The sequence below is a fragment of the Corvus brachyrhynchos genome, unplaced genomic scaffold (genome assembly GCF_000691975.1).
Source record: "Corvus brachyrhynchos isolate BGI_N302 unplaced genomic scaffold, ASM69197v1 scaffold1, whole genome shotgun sequence".
NCBI classification, from domain to species: domain Eukaryota; kingdom Metazoa; phylum Chordata; class Aves; order Passeriformes; family Corvidae; genus Corvus; species Corvus brachyrhynchos.
The window spans coordinates 10,677,993-10,698,340 of record NW_008237222.1 but is presented as its reverse complement, the minus strand read 5'-3'; positions in this window follow the sequence as shown (position 1 = coordinate 10,698,340).

The window sequence follows — 20,348 nt, the reverse complement described above, 5'->3', positions numbered from 1 at the left end:
GGGACACTGCCCCGGGGGGGGAGCTGCTCCCGGGAGGGCAGTGACCCAATGCTTGACATTTTAGCAACTATGTTACAAGTTATATTACAAGTGAATTAAAGCAATTAAGTTGCTGAATAAGTTGTGTTTTTCCTGCATAGCCGGCTTTTGGGGTGTGGGGATGATCCTGTTACTTAACCCCGGTGTCATAAAGGCTCAGCGTTGGGTGGCTCTGGGCTGCCTTACAAAGGATGACACAATTGTCATATGCATGTACTCTGTTCTTAGTGGAAAATGTTGCCAGCCCTATGTAGCTGAATTGAGGCCCTGAATGAAATGCATGTTTGGATTTATTTTCACGTCAAAAGCAGAAAACATGCGTCCTTTCTTCCCTGTTATGTATTCTTTCCCATCTTCTTCCATCTTCACTCTTCCAATATCACAGGAATTACATGTTTTGGGTATTTTAGAGTGTCAATAATGTTCAAGTGGGAAAGAATTTTTTTCTGACTTTATGAATTGAGTGGATAACCCCCTGTCTTACCCCTATAAACACTCCCCAGCAGAACAATGCTCCTCAGTTCCTGTCACTGTCTTACTGAGTAACGTAAAGCTTCTTGATGGCTCCGTGGGAGTATAGAGGAAAAGAGAGGGAGCGACAATAAAACTAGTAGTGACATTAAATAGTGTTATATACTCTAAATCTCTTCCTGCCTGAAGGTAGTTTTGATGCGTAGTTTTCCTGGCTGACTTTGATATCACGTTGATGTGGTCAAAGGAGATACCCCTCCTGTTGAACCTTGAAGTGCATACTGAACATTTTTGGTCTGATATGCAGAAGAACTGCACTCAGGAAGGTGGCTGATAAACGAGGCTTTCTTAGAAGTCATAAAAGCAGGGCTACTGCCACTTCCAGTGGCACACAACAACAATAAAAAATCTTGTTTCCTCAGCTGGAGCAACCAGAGATAAGTGTGCACATCTTGGTGTTTTCTATAAAACCCCTCATTGTGGCAGCTGCCCTTGCTACGTCTCCTTTCAGCATATGGAATAGCTGGTCTTTCTAGCCAAGACACTGCCCTGTAAAGCATCGTGGAATGGTTTGGCTTGGAAGGGACCTTAAAGATAATCTAGTTCTAACCCCTCACCATGGACAGGGACACCTTCCACCAGACCAGCACCATCCGACCTGGCCTTGGACACTTCTGGGGATGGAGAGTCCATCATGTAAGTTTGTCTTGGGCTTCACAATCAGCATTTGAAAAAGGTAAAAATTCCTCAGGATATGTTAAATGTCTCCTTGATAAATGCATAGCAACACTTTCTGAAACAAGAGAGAGTGTCAGGGCAAAATAAGGAAGCATCTCCAAAGTTTGTGAGGCTTGGCAGTTACCATGAGGGAAAAAAAAGTCATAAAAAAGTGGAAGGCAAGAAAAGCACCTCAGGAAAGCCTTTGCTGTAAAAATATATGGCACATAAAACTTGCTAAATGCCTTCTGTCTGTGACTTTAGCTCTGTGTTACAACACCTAGGGGGTTAATAAATTACGAGTGTTAAAGTGTACTGTTGCCAACACCACTTAGTGAGCTGCTTGGAAAGAGACCCTGGATTTGGTACTATTTGACTTAATGAAAAACCCTTACCATTACCATCATAAAGAAAGATACTTTTTTTGTATATAGTAGATAAATTGTCAAAAGTTAAAGAGGTCCCTTTTAAGATGGTGATTCTTCTGCAAAGAGCAGGTCTCATCCAGGTGAAGTCACATGACATTCTCCTGGATTATGCAAACCAGACTAAAACTGGATTATTGACTTCATGGTGCCTCGTTGTTGATTTTTTCCTCAGCAGAAAATTCATTAATATTGAATGTTGCATCCCAAATATTTTTACTGAATCTTAATATTTACAGTTTGTTCATTTTAATATTTCATGGTGTGGACAAGACAGAAAAATATTTTCTCTCCTCCCACTTTAAAATATCATGATTTCATGAATCCTGAAGTTCATAGTTCACATGGCTTGTGTGACTTTCAAAACCCAGACTGCTTGTGTACTTTGCATTTTATTGACAGAAACTATGTATACTCTTGTAGGTATGACATTTTAAATGACATTAGTAAGTCAGGTTTTGCAAATGGTTTAATCTCTAAGAATAGGAAGTTTTCCACAGTTGAATTTAGGGTGCATTTCCTTATCACAGAAATGCTTTGTTATTACTGAGTTCAGCCTTGAACAATCCAAGTTTGTTCTATGTTGCCTTAGCCAGTTTTTATTAGAAATAACCAAGAGTCAATGACTGTGACAATGCAGCAAAATCAAAACTCTACTGAAATTCTTAACATATTTAAAATCTTCACAAAGTGGTAATCTGAACAGTTATGATGTGTCCTTTTTATCTCTGATTGGCAACTTTGTGTCCTGTCTGTGGTTTATTCAGCAAGTTTGTCCACTCTCAGTGGTGTGGCTGGCTGTAAACATAACAGTAATGCAATGCCCTCTTGGTAACCTTGGCCTTGAAGAATGTTTTGTCTCTGCTGTGTGTGTTACCTCCCAGTGGCTGGGTCAGAGCTCTTAATTTCATCCAGTGCAGGCAGGAACATTAGCACCTGAGTAAGGGATTCCTCCTCATGCCATCTTCACAGCTTTGGCTGTAATTTCAGGAGATAGAAGGAGGGCCAAGCTTATCTATAGTTACGTGGAATAGAAATAGCCTTTCTTCTTCCTATCTTGGCAATGTGTAGAGAAAGTTTAATTATTTACATACTAGGTTGGAATAGGTAACCTTTAGGGAAGGGTGGGTCTGAAATACATCGGGGTTGACACTAGACATTGATCAGTCACAAGGGCAGAGGTTAATTCTGGTTTTACTGTTCAGGAGCTTCACAGTAATTTCTGTCCGGCACCTCACTGGTCATCTTGGGGAAGTTCACTTTGTGAAATGCTTTCCTTTCCATGCTCTGTAGCACCATCATTCCTGTTAGCTATTATTAGTAGCTCAGGAATTACTAAACAGAGAAAAACATGAGAGCAAGTGTGTGACGTTAGACACACATGTAGCCCTTATTTATGGTTGTTATTTTTGTTGCTTCTATTACTATGAAGAAATGCTAAAATCTCCCAGGTAGTGTTTGAGTCTAAGTGTCCTGAAAGGCGTCAGTGTCAGCTGACAGCATGAGGTTAACTCTGCCCCAAATCTGGTCTTGTCACCAGTGAGGTTCCCTGTACCCTCCTTCTTTCTCTTCTGGTGTATGTCTGCCTATGTAAGGGAGTTACGTCAGCAAGGAGAGGCAAACAGCTTCTCTGCAGAATATAAACCAGTATTTGATAGCAGTGAAGTCCCTGCCTTGGAGACCTGTCTTTTCTCTGTGTGTCTCAGCAGTAGGTGGAAGAGCTGGTGATAGGAATCAGGGAATCCAGGTTTTCTCAGTTTGTCCAGGTAGCAGCTTTGGCTACAGGCCTAACTGGCAACCACTACCATTATCCAGCAGCTGCATGCCTGTGGTTGGCAAATCTGCCTGCTACATTTATATGGTTGCTGAAAGAAGTGGATATGGAAGATAAGGAGTCCCTGGGAATACAGCTTCCAGCTGAGAACATGCTGTCAAAGCTACCTGCCTGTTCATTATGCCCATTAGTAACCACTGCATCTACATTTCCCTGCTTCTTGTCATAGTCAAGCTTCAGACATCAAAATCTGCCCTTGCTTTAAATCTCTCTTTCAGTATCATTTTAGCAATTTGCACTTCTGTTTCATTAAAGGAATTGCTTGCGTTCTCTGCAGCTGTCATGTGCTTTGCCAACACCTCCACAGATTAATCCTCCTTCATCCTTTTTCTTTGGCTTCTTATGGTCTGGAAACCGGTGCTGTGATTATCAGTATAGATTTCCCAGCAGATGTTAATTCTAAGTAGTAAAAAAAAGTAATGAGTACTTAGAGCTACCTATTGGCTTTCTACTTTTCCTAAGGGAAAGGTGTGGTAGCCCCTGGTATTGACAGCCTGTCTCCAAACCCCCTCCCAGTCTGGGGAGACCCTGGAGATCTTAAGTGCTATCAAAGCCCTTCTCCTGTGAGCCAAAATGTGTCTGCTGAGCTTGTTTCTAGGGGTCTGCGCTGCCAGGTGCAGCAAGTTTTGCTCATCTGTTCAGCCATTTGAGCATGGAGGAGTTTCTTTTCTTTACGACAATATGACGGCATTGCTGGGAGAGCTGAGGTTTGGAGGCAGTACTGAGACCCATGCAGGGGTTACGTTTGTGCTTCTGCTGGCAGATCTAGGAAGAGGATAAGCTATCCCCGGTGCTTGTGCTGAAAGGAAAGGAAAAGCCAGTTTTGAAGGCAAAGGAAAATTTTCATGTTCTCCAAAACAAAACCTTTGAAGGCACTGCTTGGCTGATAGGGCAGTGCTGTGCATTTGGAGACAGACAGACACATCACAGAAAATACTTTTTTCTCTGAAGTCTGATTTTAAATCCCTAAAGAGTTGTCTCTCTTGCAACGTTGAAGGTATTTTGCAGGGAACTACAGGTCTTAGAGGATAATGTTGAATTTGTACATCATGGTTGAGAATTTGCTGCTTGTTTGGTATGTTTGGCCAGCAGCTTGAGTACAGCTGGTGCCAGCTTTTTAATAAAACACAGGGATTACCTTTTGTAATGAAGCAAGTAATACATGACTGCCATGCAGTGCCAAAGGCTTTGAATGCTCTGGTGGTTTGCAGCTCAAATATTTATGTTACTAAAGTAAATTATTTCCCAAACTACAAAACAAAGCAGGGGGAATGCTACTTAAATAGGAAAATAGAGGCAGAAACTTTGTCCTATGGTTTGCATATACCAAGAGTTATGTATGCTCAGGGTATTACACAGACTAGTAGCAATATTAAAATAGCCAATAACACACATAGTTTCTAAGAGTGGTGTAATAAATTAAGTCTGGTTTTGGCCTGTGGGGATTCTTTGACACCTAATAAAAGCCAACTTGAAGCACTAATAATGTCTCACTCTACCTGTGAATGTCACTGTGTTTGGAATTATGCAGGGGGTTCAGGAACAGGTAAATGGTGCTGAAGACACAGGCAAGTGCATACTCACACACAAACACACACATCACCATTGCATAAGTCTTTCTTCTTTGTTTAAGAAATGAGGCTAAAAATATCCTTGAATACGAATCCAGGTCAAACATGGTGCTGACTATGAAGTCTGGCATGATTTTACTGACTTGATGTAGACTTTTTCTTCTGAGAATAATCCAGGAGACACTGAAGGCAAAACTTTCTTACAAGGACTTTACTGCCTTGAGTTGTTTCCAAAATCAGTTTTTCAAAAGTCTTAAGACACACAGTTGGGCCAGTGAAGGTTCAAAGGCATAACGTAGGGTGAATTTTCCCTTGAAGCTCAAGGGTGTTATTTGAAGAAAAAAATCTTATCCACATTGATTGTTTTTGAGTTTTTTACCTGGGATAGTCTTAGGATACAAGCTTTCCTGAAACATGCCTTTTCATAGAGTTGAAGGGGTCTAAAATAAATACTAATGTTAACACAATTTGTGGCCACCACATTCATCTGGGAAACTGTGGCACCAACAACTGCATTACATTATGTGGTAGCTGTGAACATTTTGACACTGTAGTTCTTTCAGAACTTGATTTTAGGATTCCAAAATGATTGTGTGCATGTGAGGTCACATGTAAAAAGGATTATTCAGCACTTAATCTAATTTATACTTATTTCACCAGTGTCCCTAAGATCCCTTTTTCTTAAGACTTATTTGCACAACTTATTTCAGGCACAGTAGCATTTTTATTTCAGTGCCTGACGTGGACATGAGGCATCTGAATAAGCTGCAACTTGTGGCTGTACAATTCTCCACAGATTTTGTATCTGCTATGTCTTCTTTGCAATAAAGGACACAAAGTAGGACTTCTTAAAGTTCCTCACAACCACTCCAACCTTTAAAAGATGAGACGCTCAAAAAATACTCTGGCTGTTTTCAGTGCTGTTTTGCTGCATCTCACCCACAGTTAGTTTTTAATCATTCTCATGAATGATTTACTGTTCCCTTTCTATCATGTTACATTTTCATTGTTGCCTCCAGCAGACAAAAAGCTTTCAAAGGGTTCTTTAGGGTTTAATGTATTGTTTGTCCTAGATATTTGGCATGACTTATTCAGAAATGTGTAATAAATACACAGCTCCTCTCATTTCTGATTGTTTGCACATCCAAAACATATCCCTGTACTAGCCCTTGTGAAGCAAATTAACTCTATCCCAGCTGAAACCAGCACAGGCATTTGACAGATTAATAGATGACCAGGTGATGGATGAATAGTGTCTTCTAGATGAAGTTAGGAAGCGGGTGTGTGTGTGCAGGTGGGATCTTGAAGGTCGTGTGTAAATACGTGTGAGCTCATTCAAGTCCATGGAGATGCAGCATTTTATACCCGTGGATAATATGCTGGTTTTACTCAGAGGCTTTACTTCTGAGATATCTTTCCTGGCACTAGCTTTGTGTACTTATCCCTGATTGTGGACATATAGATATAATACTTCTGTCTTCAAAGACATATAAATGGTTATTTTTTGTTAGTAGATATCCAGTTCTTTTGATTGGTTGCACCTAATGTGGCTAAAGAAAGCCTTTACTTTCCCTGCTTGCTTTTTTTTTAGTGGTGCACTGAGACACGGAGTGCTGCGACAAGGGGTTTTGATACTTTAGTCTATATGCTCTGAGGGTAAGTCTCTGTGTGGGTCTGTGTGCTCTGAAGGATGTTTAGAGTAGACATTTGATAAAACTTCTTTTCATTTTATAGATTATGAATTGTGACTCTCAATGCCAGAGACTTACAGTAAACAGCTGAGTCATAAAGATGAAGCCTGAAATTTCTCCTCTCACAGATGTGAGGGAGTCCCACTGAGTTCCTCTGCAGAGAGTCCTGAGCTACTGAGTTCTACACCCTGAGAAACATTTGAGTGGGCAGGAGCGTGAACAGCTTGTCCCCTGCACCTTGTCCAGCGCTGTGCTAACTCTGGTGCACAGGAGGCATATGCTGGGATGTGTGCAGGCAGATCGCTCACAGCTCACTCACATCCTGGAGCAGCAGGGAAACAGGCAAAGTACTGGTGGGCTGCCAAGTCCCAGCCTGCTGGCTAGGTTGCTTGAGAGTCAGCACAAACCTGCTATAGAGTGAGCCACTCAGGGCTTCTCTTACCCTAGCAAAGGTCTTAAAAGCAGCTCTGTAGCTTACTTCGGGTTGTGGCAGATTTGCCTGAGTTTTGCGTTTACCTGTCGTGCTCCAGATCTGCAAATGGTGTTGTGTTTCTCATGCTGATTCTAACCTACCTCAGCATATCTCCTTAGGGATCTTTGGGAGACATGATCAGTGTTGGGGAGGTCTGTCTCCCTACATCTGTGGACTCTGCACAGGGCTATTGCACAAAAGGCTGTGCAATGTATTCTTCCAAAGACCTGCTGATGAGAACACATGAATCAAAGGAGAGTCAGTAGTCATGGGTTTCCCACAGCGGTCTCTTTCATAGAGTGATAACTAATGACTGCTTCTCAATAAATAAATAAAAATATCAGACAAAACAAAGTCACAGTCTTAAGCCTGTACTCAGGACCAGCTAGGCTTCAGCCATTTGCTCTGACCACTCTTGAAAGCTTGGCATGCATTGCTTGCATGGGAGAGCTGTGCCAGAGCTGTGAAAAGCCGTATATGTCTTAAGTCTTGTTCTGTGTCTTTTATGTTGTCCATTTCCCACTGGCACTGACTGCATTTAAAGCTTTTTAGAGGGCCTGTCATTGTGCTGTCCATGCAGTTAAGGCATGGACAGACAGTATTCTGTTCTTAAATCCTGCTTTGAAAATCTCTTCATAATATGTCCCTGAAAGAAACCTCTGGTTTGTTTATTTTGATTTGTCCTTTGGCTGTGGCTGGATGCCCAGTCATGGGCCAGAATCAAACTGGCTGAGTACCAACACAGGGCAATTTGCAGCTCCTTGTAAGTGATTTCAGTTCATTTTGGCTGTGCCTCTGCAGCATTTCCCAGAGCCAATCATCTGTGCTTCAGCTGATCAGGGTGCAAGCTGAACTCTGACTTGCCTGGCTGAGCCTGCCAAGAAAAGCATTAGCTAAGCAGAAACAGTGTGTGGCTTGGGGCAGAGGTGAGCATGCATTAAGTATCCACATCTTGATACTGAAAGGATGCAGCTACAATCTAAACAGGGTAAAGGGGACTGGGCAGACAGACAGCTGCCTGAGGTGATCCAGGACTGCACGCCACGCTGCTCACTGAGAAAGGCCTCTTTGTCTCCCTGCATTCTGCCTGCCTGTTTTGAGTGAGATGCAAAACAAATGCAAGAAACCAAACTATATGGCCTTGATGACATTTTTCTGTTTCTTGGCATTGGTTTGTTGTGCTTAGAAAGGCCTTGAATGTGTTGGACCATAGTGTGTATCTCATCCCCAGCCAAATCAGAGATATTTGTGCAGCTGGCTTGAAGTTCCCCTTTCCCTTACATGCAGGCTATGGGATGGAGAGGGTTTCTGAATGCTGGGGCACCTTTCCATCTCAAGAATTCACAGCTGAATCACAGCTGAGAGACAGGATATAGATACTCAAGTTTTTCATCTGTGTTGAGGAAGAAGTGGAGAGGAGACGTTTAACCACCACCTACCCCTTTATCACCAGCTGTTGTCTGCCAGTATTTGTATTGCTTCTCTGTTCCCATTTAGATTACAGCTTGACCAGTGTGACCTGGATTTTCAGACCTTATTTTGAGCACAGCTAGTGCAAGTCTTGCTTTGGTTGAAGCCCTGCTGTGTCCATGAGTATCTCTCAAAGAGACAGGAGAGTGTTTCTTATCAGTTTTAGAGGGATAGTCTTACCAGAGTTCTTGTACTTCACCTGGATATGTGCAGTTCCTTTTTGTTGTGACAAGGCTTTGACACTTTGACAAATTACTCCTGCCATAGGCCATAGATAACATGATAAAACAGACTTCACTTGGAGTTACAGCTGGTTTTCTACTCCTGCCATAGGCCATAGATAACATGATAAAATAGACTTCACTTGGAGTTACAACTGGTTTTCTTTTCAGACTGTCGATTACAGCTTGACCAGTGTGACCTGGATTTTCAGACCTTATTTTGAGCACAGCTAGTGCAAGTCTTGCTTTGGTTGAAGCCCTGCTGTGTCCATGAGTATCTCTCAAAGAGACAGGAGAGTGTTTCTTATCAGTTTTAGAGGGATAGTCTTACCAGAGTTCTTGTACTTCACCTGGATATGTGCAGTTCCTTTTTGTTGTGACAAGGCTTTGACACTTTGACAAATTACTCCTGCCATAGGCCATAGATAACATGATAAAACAGACTTCACTTGGAGTTACAGCTGGTTTTCTTTTCATATCTATTTCTGCGCTGGCAATATGGTCAGACTATGGACCTTGAAGTTGTAAGACTGCAGGTGAGAGATACCAGTTCTGTGCTTCCCTGAGATTTGACAGCATTCAGAAATTTGGATGACAACTTGACTTCCATAACTACAAAATGCCTCTTTGGCAAAATAGTTTTCTTGAATGGCATGCCCCAGTTCTGTATTCAGCTCGGCACTGTTTGGCGGGGCTGTTTTGCGGGAAGAGATAGCTTCCTCCTCCTGCAGTTCATTCAGATCCAGCCAAGAGACATGTTGGGCATTGGCCTGAGGTGGCACAGTCCTATAGCAGTCCTGGCTGCTCTTGGTGAGAGGCAATTCTAGCAATGTAAGTCCTTATTTCTTTTAGTTGCCCCCTACTTTGGTGTCCGGTAGTGACAACCTCTGAGCCCCTTGGTGTGACAGTAGCTTTGGTCACTTTTGGGAATTTGGAACTATTTGCCTTTTCATGAGAGGGCTGAGATAAGCCCCAGGTCTGAGCTCCAACCCTGTGTCTTACTTGAATCTTTTCCATTTCCCATTAACTGTGGAGCTTTAAAAGTTAAACAGCAAGCCTCTTCAGACTCTCTTCTTTCTTTGTTACTCTCATGTTCGTTCTCATTTCAGCTCCCTAAGGGGAAAACCAAATGTCATTTGTAGTTCTCTGCTATTACATTTATTGCCCCCGTCTTGCTCTCTTTCAGAGCATGAACCCAACAAACCAACTTCTTATCAGTTTGACAGGCTGTGACTGTTGTCCTGGTGACTGGTGTAGTTGCACTATCAGCATGTACAGAAGGCAGAGAAAGAGATGCCTCAGTGTGTGGGTGTAGCTGTGCATGCACGTGACATGCCAGGAAGTCACTGGGATACGTGCAGGTAAGATCCAAGTCTTGGGCTATGTATGTGAAAGATGAAGGAAAAAAAAATGGAGAAGCATGCAAAGTTAATAGCTATAAGAGAAGAAATGGGGCTGTGTGTAGGAGTTGCAAATGCACTGCTCTCCTCAGCATCTGATCTATGTACCCATAATTTAGTGCATTTGTATTTGAGAGATACTTGCCCGCCAGCCTGCTGTCTTTTTCTACCCACTCCATTTCTCCCATTTCTTACATAGGTTTATGGACATGAGAAAGAATAATGTTAGTAACACTTATGAGTCACATTTTCTGTCCAGACACAGCATATTTAACCCATTCATACACGTGTCCTTGACAGCATCGACTCCAGTTCACTAATTACTCACACGAATCAACCAGACTGATTTTTGCAGTGCCCTGTCACAGATTATCTCCTAGGTGCTAACAGAAAGCCCTGCTTTGAGCAGCATATGATCCAAATGGATGCCAAGGAACAACAGATGGAAAGAGATGGGTAAGGGAGCACAAAGAAATAGTGAGACATCATTACTCAGCACATAGGCAACAGTGTCAGCACACCAGCTGCCTAGTGCTTGGGACAGCTTTTGCAGGCTATGTGGTGTGTTCTTGTTTTAGTATTGGCTGCTTCATGTAATTATCGTCAGCTTTCAGCCATTGAAGAAAACGTGGCATGGGTAACCTAGATAAAACAGATCCTGGCTTGTACAGGCTATATGTTATTTGGGGGATAAGTACTTATTCAGGTCTTCTACAGGTGAAAGGATTGTGAGAAACCTGCCAGTTTCTGTCCTGAGTGGGGACAGCTTTACCCTGCTGAGGGGAAAGTGGGGCACAGCCCAGGGGCTTGTGTTCTATGTGTGGTGCCCTGGTGCTGTAGCTGTGGTTGCTATGGGGAGGGAGTGTCTGGTTAATCCCCAACCCAGCTAATCGTCCATGGCTAATTGAGAATTGAATATGTTCGGTTTACTGTAAAATCTGGGCTTTCTGGACACTCATTACTAAGGATGACTCCACAGTCACCAGTGAGTTCTAGATGCACTAGTTCACTAGATGCAAAATCATGGGAAGACATCTGCTGCCTGTCTTGTTTTGCTTGTATATCTATGTGCCCAGCATTACCCTTGCCTGGGTTTGCTTATCTGTGACCTACAGAGGCCTTGCAACAGATAGGATGCTCCGCGAGACCTGCCAAATCTCTGCTCACATCTGTGTATTCCAGACAGCCTGTGTGGGGGGGCGTTTCAGTGGGACACATTGCAGGCAGGAGCTGATGCAGCAGATCTGTCTCCTCTAAGGCAGTGCTTCAGGGCAGGCTGTGTTTCAAGGGTGGTCAGCAGGGAGAAGGGATAGGCCTGTGAACAACATTAGTTGGACCCTGTGCCAGGAGTCCTGGTGGGATGTGCCACATCTTCTGGCTGATTGATCAGAGCTCTGATGACTAACGAGGAGAGGTTTAAATATGTTGTGGGATGGAGCTTCTGTCATGTAAAATTCATGGTGCTGGCAGGCCATTTTTAAATAAAACATTGCCCTCTCTGAAAAAGACACAAAGTCTTCATTTCATGCTTGCAAAAAAATAAAAAAGAAAGAAAAAAGGGATATTTAAAGAATGAGTCTAATGTGATTTTGAACTTGGTCTCCCAGCAGCTTTGTACTGGAATGACACATGAACATTCCCATGAGGAAAGGTAACAGTGAGGGGAACATCACTTTGGTGAGAGGAGGAGAGGACTGGTGCTTTCTGTTTAGCAGGAGTAGAGGAGTTGCATTTCTCACCTCCGCACCACCTTCAGCTTCTGGGGTGGCTCTGTGACCTTGAGAGACACCATGCATGGTGCTGGTGGGCTACAGAGCAGGCCTGCACCAGCTCTCCTGTTACAGCACAGCTGATAACCCAGCTCCCGTTACACCTTTCCTTCTGCTTTTTGTTGGCCTGTGCCTATTGTCCTGCACCCATTAGTACTCCTTCTGTTACCAAGATCAGACTGTTTTCCTTGGGCTGCTCATAACTTCCATGGGTGTTGTGAATACTGAAATTTCTAAGGGACTTGTAAAAGTCCTGTGTACCTTGAGCAAGTAAGGCGTGATTATGTAGCCCTTCCTTTGTAACACGAATTCTTCCTCTTAAGGGAAGCCAGATAAATGAGGAAGAAGCTATTGTTTGTTGTTACAAAAGGCTCTTGAGCTAAATGGGACTCTGGCACCAACTATTGACTGTGTAATTTCTGAAATGGCTGCAAATCTGTTTTTGCCATTAAAGAGTGCAGTGAATAATTGCTGCTTTCAGTTCTTTTTCAAGGGAGTATTAGCCTGCTGGTTTAAACAGTAAGATAGAGAATGCATGTGTAATTATATAAACATGTACTGATTAAGTATATGGGAATTAATTGATCCCCCCGAAAATATGGTTACAGAAAATTCAGTGCAACATCACATGCGAGGTATTGCAGGTTATAGACAGCAGAAGTGTTCTGTGTGTGACTATTATATGAGGGGTGGAAAAAAATGGAAAATTTGGGGTATAAGAAGCTGTCTTCATAATGTTTGTCCCAAACCAGTGGTTTCCCCAGGAGCAATATTAGAAACATGTGGCACATCAATGTTAGTTGAATGTAGTGAAGCATGGCTAACCCTCCAGCCAGCTTGTATCAACCAGGCCATTCCGGCTTTCAGAATATGTCCCATGTTCTTAAAACACCTCTGAGCATTCCTGAATATCATTCTTGCTCTCTGCCTCAGACACAGAGTTGAGTGCCCAAGCTGTGCCATGTGTAAGGGGCCTGCCCTTTCCCTGTTCATTTGTGCTGCTTCTCTTTGCAGGATAACCTGCTGTTGCCTGCCCTGCATGGAAGATGTAGTTTGTGTAACTCCATCTGCAGTGTGTACCTGATGCTCTGTGGCAGCATGGTCTTGCTGGAGGAAGAAATGTTATTTGGAGTTTGGAAGGTGAGTTGGATCTGCTCCAGTTGTCTTTGTCTCTGCCTGTGTTGTTTCTTTTGAAGTTCTTGTTCCTTTTTGCAGGTACCTAGATGGTACCAGCAGTTACCTGAGGGAGGCAGGATGCTTGGGATGGGAGCTTCAGGGCTTGAGATCAATAGCAAAGGACAGATGAAAGCAACTTTAATGAATTTTAGTCTGCTATGTGTGGTGGATTGCCAAAGAGGGACTTGAGACCCCAAAAGGCCCCTAATTCTGGGGCAGCAGGTCTTGGGCAGAGACAGAGACAGAAAAGGTGTCAGCAAACACCAGACTCTCCCAGCCAGCTCAACCTCTTCCCTTTCTCTGTGGCAGGAGAAGATTGTCCCCATGCTTTCATCCTCTCAGCAGCAAATTCCGATGTTCCTTGCTCAGCTTTGAAACCAAGAACCAGAGTTGTTTCCCAGCTGTGCAGAAGCTCTGGGCTGATGGTAATGTTCTGGGGAGGTGGGCAAGGAGGATTCTATGTGGAACTTCCCTCTTGCTGAGGTGACTCACCCTAGCAAGCAACTCTTGCCCATTCCATTGTGTGATCTGCAGCCCATCACAGCCGTGACTCATGAGCCATACAGCTGACCCTGCTGTCCCAGATCACATACATCTGTTTTTTTCATGTGAGTGGAGATGGGTGACGGGTTCCTGGGGCCTGGAGACAGGTTCCTGACATTCTTTGTTGTGGTTAATTTCTGGAAATTTAGGCTGTGGTTCATCTGCTCTGACATACACACATTAGTGCCTGAGCTACGCATTCTGAATTCCTTCTGCTGCTGATGAAGAGAAAGAGGCAGTGCTGGTGTGCTGCTTGAATGGCCTATTTTAGGTATCTGTATTCACTTGAGAGGAAGGACAGTGCCTGTTCCCGTGTCTTTTTTCTGCTTATAGAAGTACACTTCTTCACACTGGCCATGGCCATGCAGTTTGTGGAAAGACTCACCTCCTCAGAACTTGGATAGTCTGATGACTTAAGCACTGGGCAAAAACTCTGGATTCCCCAGATAGGCCAGGTGAAAGCCAGGCAAGTAGATATCTGGACACAGAAGGTGCTGGCTATAGGGGCCCTCTCCCCTGGCTTGTTTGTCTGATGGATATCTGTCAGGGTTGTGACCACTAACCTGCTGAATGAAAAGCTGGTGCAGGGTTTTGTTTCCTTGATTTGTTTTGTTTGTGCCAAGGAGGTAAGCAGAGCTCTCAGAAAATAAACTTGAATCTCTGGACAAGTTTTCTGTTCACTGAACTGGGTTCTCCTGCTGACTTTTGTCTGATTGCTGAGGTCTTGGGTATACCCTTTCAGGAGTTGTGAAGATATGCATTTTCTTTTATCCTTCCAACTCTGCCTGATTCCCCATCTCCCATGACCCCTGGCATCTTTTCTGCTCCATATCCTCATCCCTTTTTACCTGTGTCACTGTCTTGCTTTTTCATAGTCTCTCCGTGTTCTTGTCTGGTTTGATTTGCTCACTGCTGCCTGTGCTTTGTTTCATTGACTGCCAAGGCATGCGACCTGCAAGGTCTCTTGATAGTCTGAATTTGCCTTTTAAAAAGAGGCCCCAGATCTCAGGAACCTACCCAAAGAACTAAAAAAACAAACCACCCCAAACAGGACAGACAGGAAAATATACAGTGGATCTTTCTGTGTGCTCATAAATAAAAGTCAGACAATCACATGGTTTTCTAAAAGTAACACCCATAGCAAGTGTTTTGGTAGGAATAATACTGACCTAGTTTGCATGTTGCCCATGTGCAAAAAAAAAAAAAAAAAGTTGGTGAGGAAAACCCATTGCTTGGTGGAGTTTTTGCATTTGCTGAACCAGATCTGAATTGAGAGGTGATTAAACAGCTCTTATAGTCTCTTCTATGGACAATACTCTCGGGCACATGGTGTGACTCTTGGGGATGTCCTGTGCAGGGCCAGGAGCTGGACTTCTTGGGGGATGATTCTTGTGAGTCCCTTCCAAGGCAGCATATTCCACGATTATGTGATTCTTGGTGGCCCCTCTGGAGGTTTCAGAGGAGAGGGGCTGGGGGAATTCTCACTTGCAGCATGGCCCACAGCAGTCACTTGCCTTCTGTGTAGGCTGGATGTGTAAGTTGCATCTGTGTGGTGCAGTCAGTGAGGGTCCACATGAGCAGAAATCCTCTTCTGCCACCTCAGTCTGGGATGTTCATGTCTGCAGAATGGGCGGAATACCTCTGTGATCTGTGGACCTGAATTCAGGTATGCAAGTTTAGCTTTCTGTCTTCATCTGTGGCGCAGATTGAAACATTTTGGTATTGAAGGAAATTACCCTTGACTGCCCAGCTCCTGCCCACCCTGAGGACTCAGTCTGTGCTCCTGTCCTTGTCCCTGTGGCCAGCACTGCAGCATAGCCCTGGGGCAGGAGCTGTACCTTGGGGCACATGAGAGAGTTGCCCCTGCCTGCCAAGTCCTTCTCATCCCATCTGAGTGGATGTTGTTCAGGCCCTGGCCTGGACCTGGAACTGCTCTCTGTGGGCAGCTCAGCATCAATGACAGCAGTGACAGCAGCCATCAAGGGCTGGTATCAAGGTAGCACCTGTCACAGTGATGGACACCCTTGGATTTCCTGGAGATCACCCTCAGAGATCAGTGGTCTTTTGAGTATTATTGGTTAATATGCAAGATTTCTGATACAGGCATGTGGAGTGGCTGTATAGGATAGGATCTCAGGCAGATGAGGGCAAAGTGGATCAGCAGCAGAAGCAGGATGAAAAGGTCCTTTCCCCAGGGCTGACCCAACTTCCTATCCCTCTGAGCCTCCTACTATCTTTTCATTATTGAGTGCCACAGGATGCACTCCCCATGTGTTGGAGAGCCGGCAGAAGGAGAAGTGTCCTGCATGGCCCACTAGTAGGACATGGCATTGCCTTGTTGAGGCCTCCCTAACTTCCCAAGGGTAATGGATGTACTGTGTCTGCAGCTGGATCCCACCACGACCTGGCAGTGTAGGGCTCAGCAGCCCTCGCTGGCTCATTTCCTTTTGGCATGATGTGAAGCAGCAGTCCTTGATCCAGCACAGCCTCGCGGCCGGCAGGAGCTGCCTCCGAGCTGCCGGAAAGCTGCAGGTGGCCCCAGGGCAGCTTTGGCCACCCCGCAGTGCGGGCGTGTCCTCCACAGCTTTGGCACATCTCTGCCTCTCCACGGAGCCGTGGCTGCCTGGCCTGTTACATGTGCTGTAAGGAGGGCTGTAGCCCTTTCCAGACTCTGAAGTGAGAGCAGAAGTGTGTTGGGGAGTGCTTTGTGGGGATACGGATAGAGCTTTTATGGCAAACGGATGCCATCACTTTCCCTTAAGTTTATATCCTCTTCCTTTTTTTCCCCGTCTCTCATGATAAGCAATACATGAATTTCTGACTCTGAGCAGCCTTGATACTAGGAAATGCTCTCATTCAAGCAGAGAATCTAGGTCAGCTGCTCATAAGAATAGATCAAGCCTTCATTGAATGCAGCGGACGGACCTTCAGCGGGATGGGTTTTTCCCTGGCTTGTTTTGTTCATAGTGAGCTCCAGAAGTTGACAGACATTTTGTGGACAGCAGCTATAACATCCTGCCAGCAGGCTCGAAGCTTTACTGAATCAGTGCAGCACAGGGGAAAATCAATACTATGAGGTATTAATTGTGATTTTAATTATTTTTAACCTAAGGTAGGACACTCAGTAATGAAGGATCTGTATCTGTGGTCAAGACGATCTGATTTGAGAGAACATATATTATAAAAATGGAGTTTGAACTTTTTCTCTCATTTTGCACCTATAAATAACTGCTCTTACATATGGCATCTAATTATTTAATTGTATATGCAGATTAGATAGTCATTTACATGCTGTCATCCATGACAGCAACTAATAGCACTGGCAGTTATTTCCAGGAACATATGGTAATGCCAAAGGTTTTAGATATTAGCCATACATATCAATATCGCTCCCCATCTCTTCCTTTCAAAAATGTTAGAATAAATTAATAATCACAAGGTGAATCTGCTTCTTCTTGGAACTGGTTGCACCTCAGAAGATCCATTGTATTATATATTTTATATAAAATTACAGTACAGCTTGGAGTTCCTGATTTATCTGGGTGTGATGGCTCCTTGAGACTGGAAGAGGAAAGAAAATGTTAATACGTTTTTTCTCCATTTTATTTACATATGCAGAGTGAGGGAAGGCAGTGACAGACATGAAGGACTCAGGTCCCACTTTTACAAATGGGATCTGTAGACTTTTTTATCCAGAAGACGTTTTACAGCTCTTTGGCCTTCCTTTTGTGTAGACCTAAATGTTTAACCATGGTAAGGTCAGTAGGAATCAGGGCTAGGGACTGCCCAGTTCCTCCTCTTATCCTCAACAACAAAATCAGCGCAGTCACCTTTCTCCTAATGTAAACCAGGTTTTAGCATGAAAGCTTGTATTTTTGCTGCCATTTCACTTGTTTTTCCCACATGTATAAGGTATATTGAACTGTGAAGAGTGGGGTAGCCAAGGAGACCTCAGTGAACATATAACCATTGCTGGGCTTGGAAGCTCCACATTAAAAACTTGTGCAGAAAATAACCTTAGTGACCAAGGCAGCTGCCTGAAAATAGAGTGATTCTGTCCTGTGTCAAGATCAGCTGTATTGACTTGGTCGGCAGTTTATGTCATTTTCAGAGGCTGTTGACTCCAAGGCATTCGTTTTCATGTAGCCATGGAGTGTACAAACACCACTCTGCACCAGTACTTCCTGCTCACTAAAGAGATGTGTACAGGTAAGAGGCTGAATATTCTCTTTGAAACAAAAGGAAATTGTCACTTACTTAAATCCTTTGTTGGAATGTGGCCGTAATGCTCTTTTTTATTAATTTTCAAGAGTCTTGGCTCTTGACAGCCAGTAAATAATACGTGCTGGAGATCTAAGGTCATAACAGCGCATATAACGTGCTTGTTCATGATGGGAAAAAAATAGCAATTCCTTTTTTAATTTGCTCAATAATTTAGAAACATCCCTACAAGTCACCTAATTTTGGATCCTCGAGGACCACATCTTTCTCCTTTGCAGGGAGAATCTTTCTGTGAGCGATGAAGGAGGCAGAGTGGCTGTGAAGGAGGCGGCAGAGGAACTGTGCCAGCATGCTGGCAGTTGGTGCTGTGCAGCTCTTGGGAGCTGGGGTAGAGTCTCTGGATCTTTATATAGTGCTCCCTCCACTCTGCTGAGGCGTGGGAAGCAGTGGAAAGATGAGATATATCCTGATACTGACAGCAGATGAATGCATTACAGATACTCTTCCCTTTCCTTTACCTTGCTGGTTCCTTCCTCCCCAGGTTTTGCCCACCACAGACAGGAATGAGTCAGAAAATGTTGAAGACTCTTGGGCAGCTTCCACATCATGAAACAGTGCTGAATTTTCTAGTGCCATTTCTCTTCTAAATGCTTTTCTGGTTTTGGAAGAAAACCCAGTGATGCAGTGTAAATGTTTTATCACCATGTGTTTGGGAAGCCTGCTTTATTCAGCCTGAACTGATGCTAATAAAAATTTAATGCTTCTCTTTGTGCTCATGAAGAGTTCCTCCCCAGGGTATTTTTCTGAAGTAGTTTCAGAGGATGACTAGCTCTCTCTTAGGACCCTTTTGGGTGCCTCTTGCTATAGCAAGTCCTTCCCTGTAGCTAGCTAGCTCCAGTGCTAAGATTGCAAAATCTCTCAAAACGGACCTTTTAACAGTGTGATTTGGCACCTTCTTGGATATCCTGAGCTTTACCAGGGCTAGTGGCTAAACCAGGTTGCTGCTCACTGTGGGGTGGGAATGGAGTTCTTGCTCAGGTTGTCCAGAAGTGACAACAGGAGATGCTTGGTGCAGAGCATTTCTGAAGGTTGTCTATACAAAAGCTGATCTCTTTTCTTCTAACTTCTCTCCTAAATAACCTGTTCAGCCATGAGGATAAGGGCCCTGAGTTGTATTGTCAATATACCCCACCCCATACTAATAAATGTATTAATATATTGATATGTTAATACATTACATATTAATATATCAATATGGTAATATATAAATCTATATTTATTCAAATATATTAATATATCAATATGTCCCATCCAATAGCTCTTTGGCAGTGCAGGTGCGTGGGGCATTTTTCCTGCCTTAGTTTGTAGCCAGACACACTTGCAGTGAATGTTGAGTGGAGAAACAGTTGAATTTTGATATTTTGTTAGTATTGAAATGTGCCTGGCTCCTGTCAGAAGTCTCGGGGTATCCTGGCAGCTGATCTGTAGTTATAATTTTTAGCCTCCAGATGGTGTCTGGCAGATGTGCCTGTGGAGCCATGTCAGTACACTTGGGGGTGAAATACTGAAGACTGGAATTTACACAATCACTGGCCTCTTGTGGCAGCAGAAAAAGCATGCAAATGATGTCATGTGGATTTTCAGTCCCAAATCTCAGCATATGCTGCTCTATGTAGGGTACAGATGTGTGTAGGAAGTTTCCTGCGAAGCTGAACCTAAAGTTTTTACTTCTGGAAAGAATTGATGTGAAAATGCACAGAGGAATCCTGTCAATCTAAGGCAAATGAAGAGACTCAAAATTTTAGGCTTGTCTGTCCAAATGTAGATGGAATATTCATAATACAAACTTTCCAAAAAAGCCCCACTGCATAAAACAATAGATCATCTTGAATGAGACATGACAGTTGTTGAGGTAATGCATTCTTCACCATGGTAGCAAACAGTATGAATTATTAATTTTTTAAAAAAATCTCTTTCCATTCCTAGGACACTAAACAGCATTTAAGTTGTAGATTTCCTCTGGCAAAGCTGCCCTTGGAACCTTCCTTGCATGTCTTCAGATAACTCGTAAGATTAGAAACCAAGCTGTTGGGTGGCTGCTCTTCTAGGACATGACCAGATTGGCAGCCTGCAGCACTGTGGTGTTTTCTGTGGCAGAAAACTTTCCTGAAGACTAAGTTGCTACTCCAGAAAGTATTGCTTTAGTCTTCTCTTACTATGTGGATTAAGATATTCTCAATGCGAGGATTTTAGGGCCACTTCAAACACCCCTATCGCTTGACTCTGTACAGTTCATCTTTAAAATTTTGGGGATTGTGTGTTTTATTT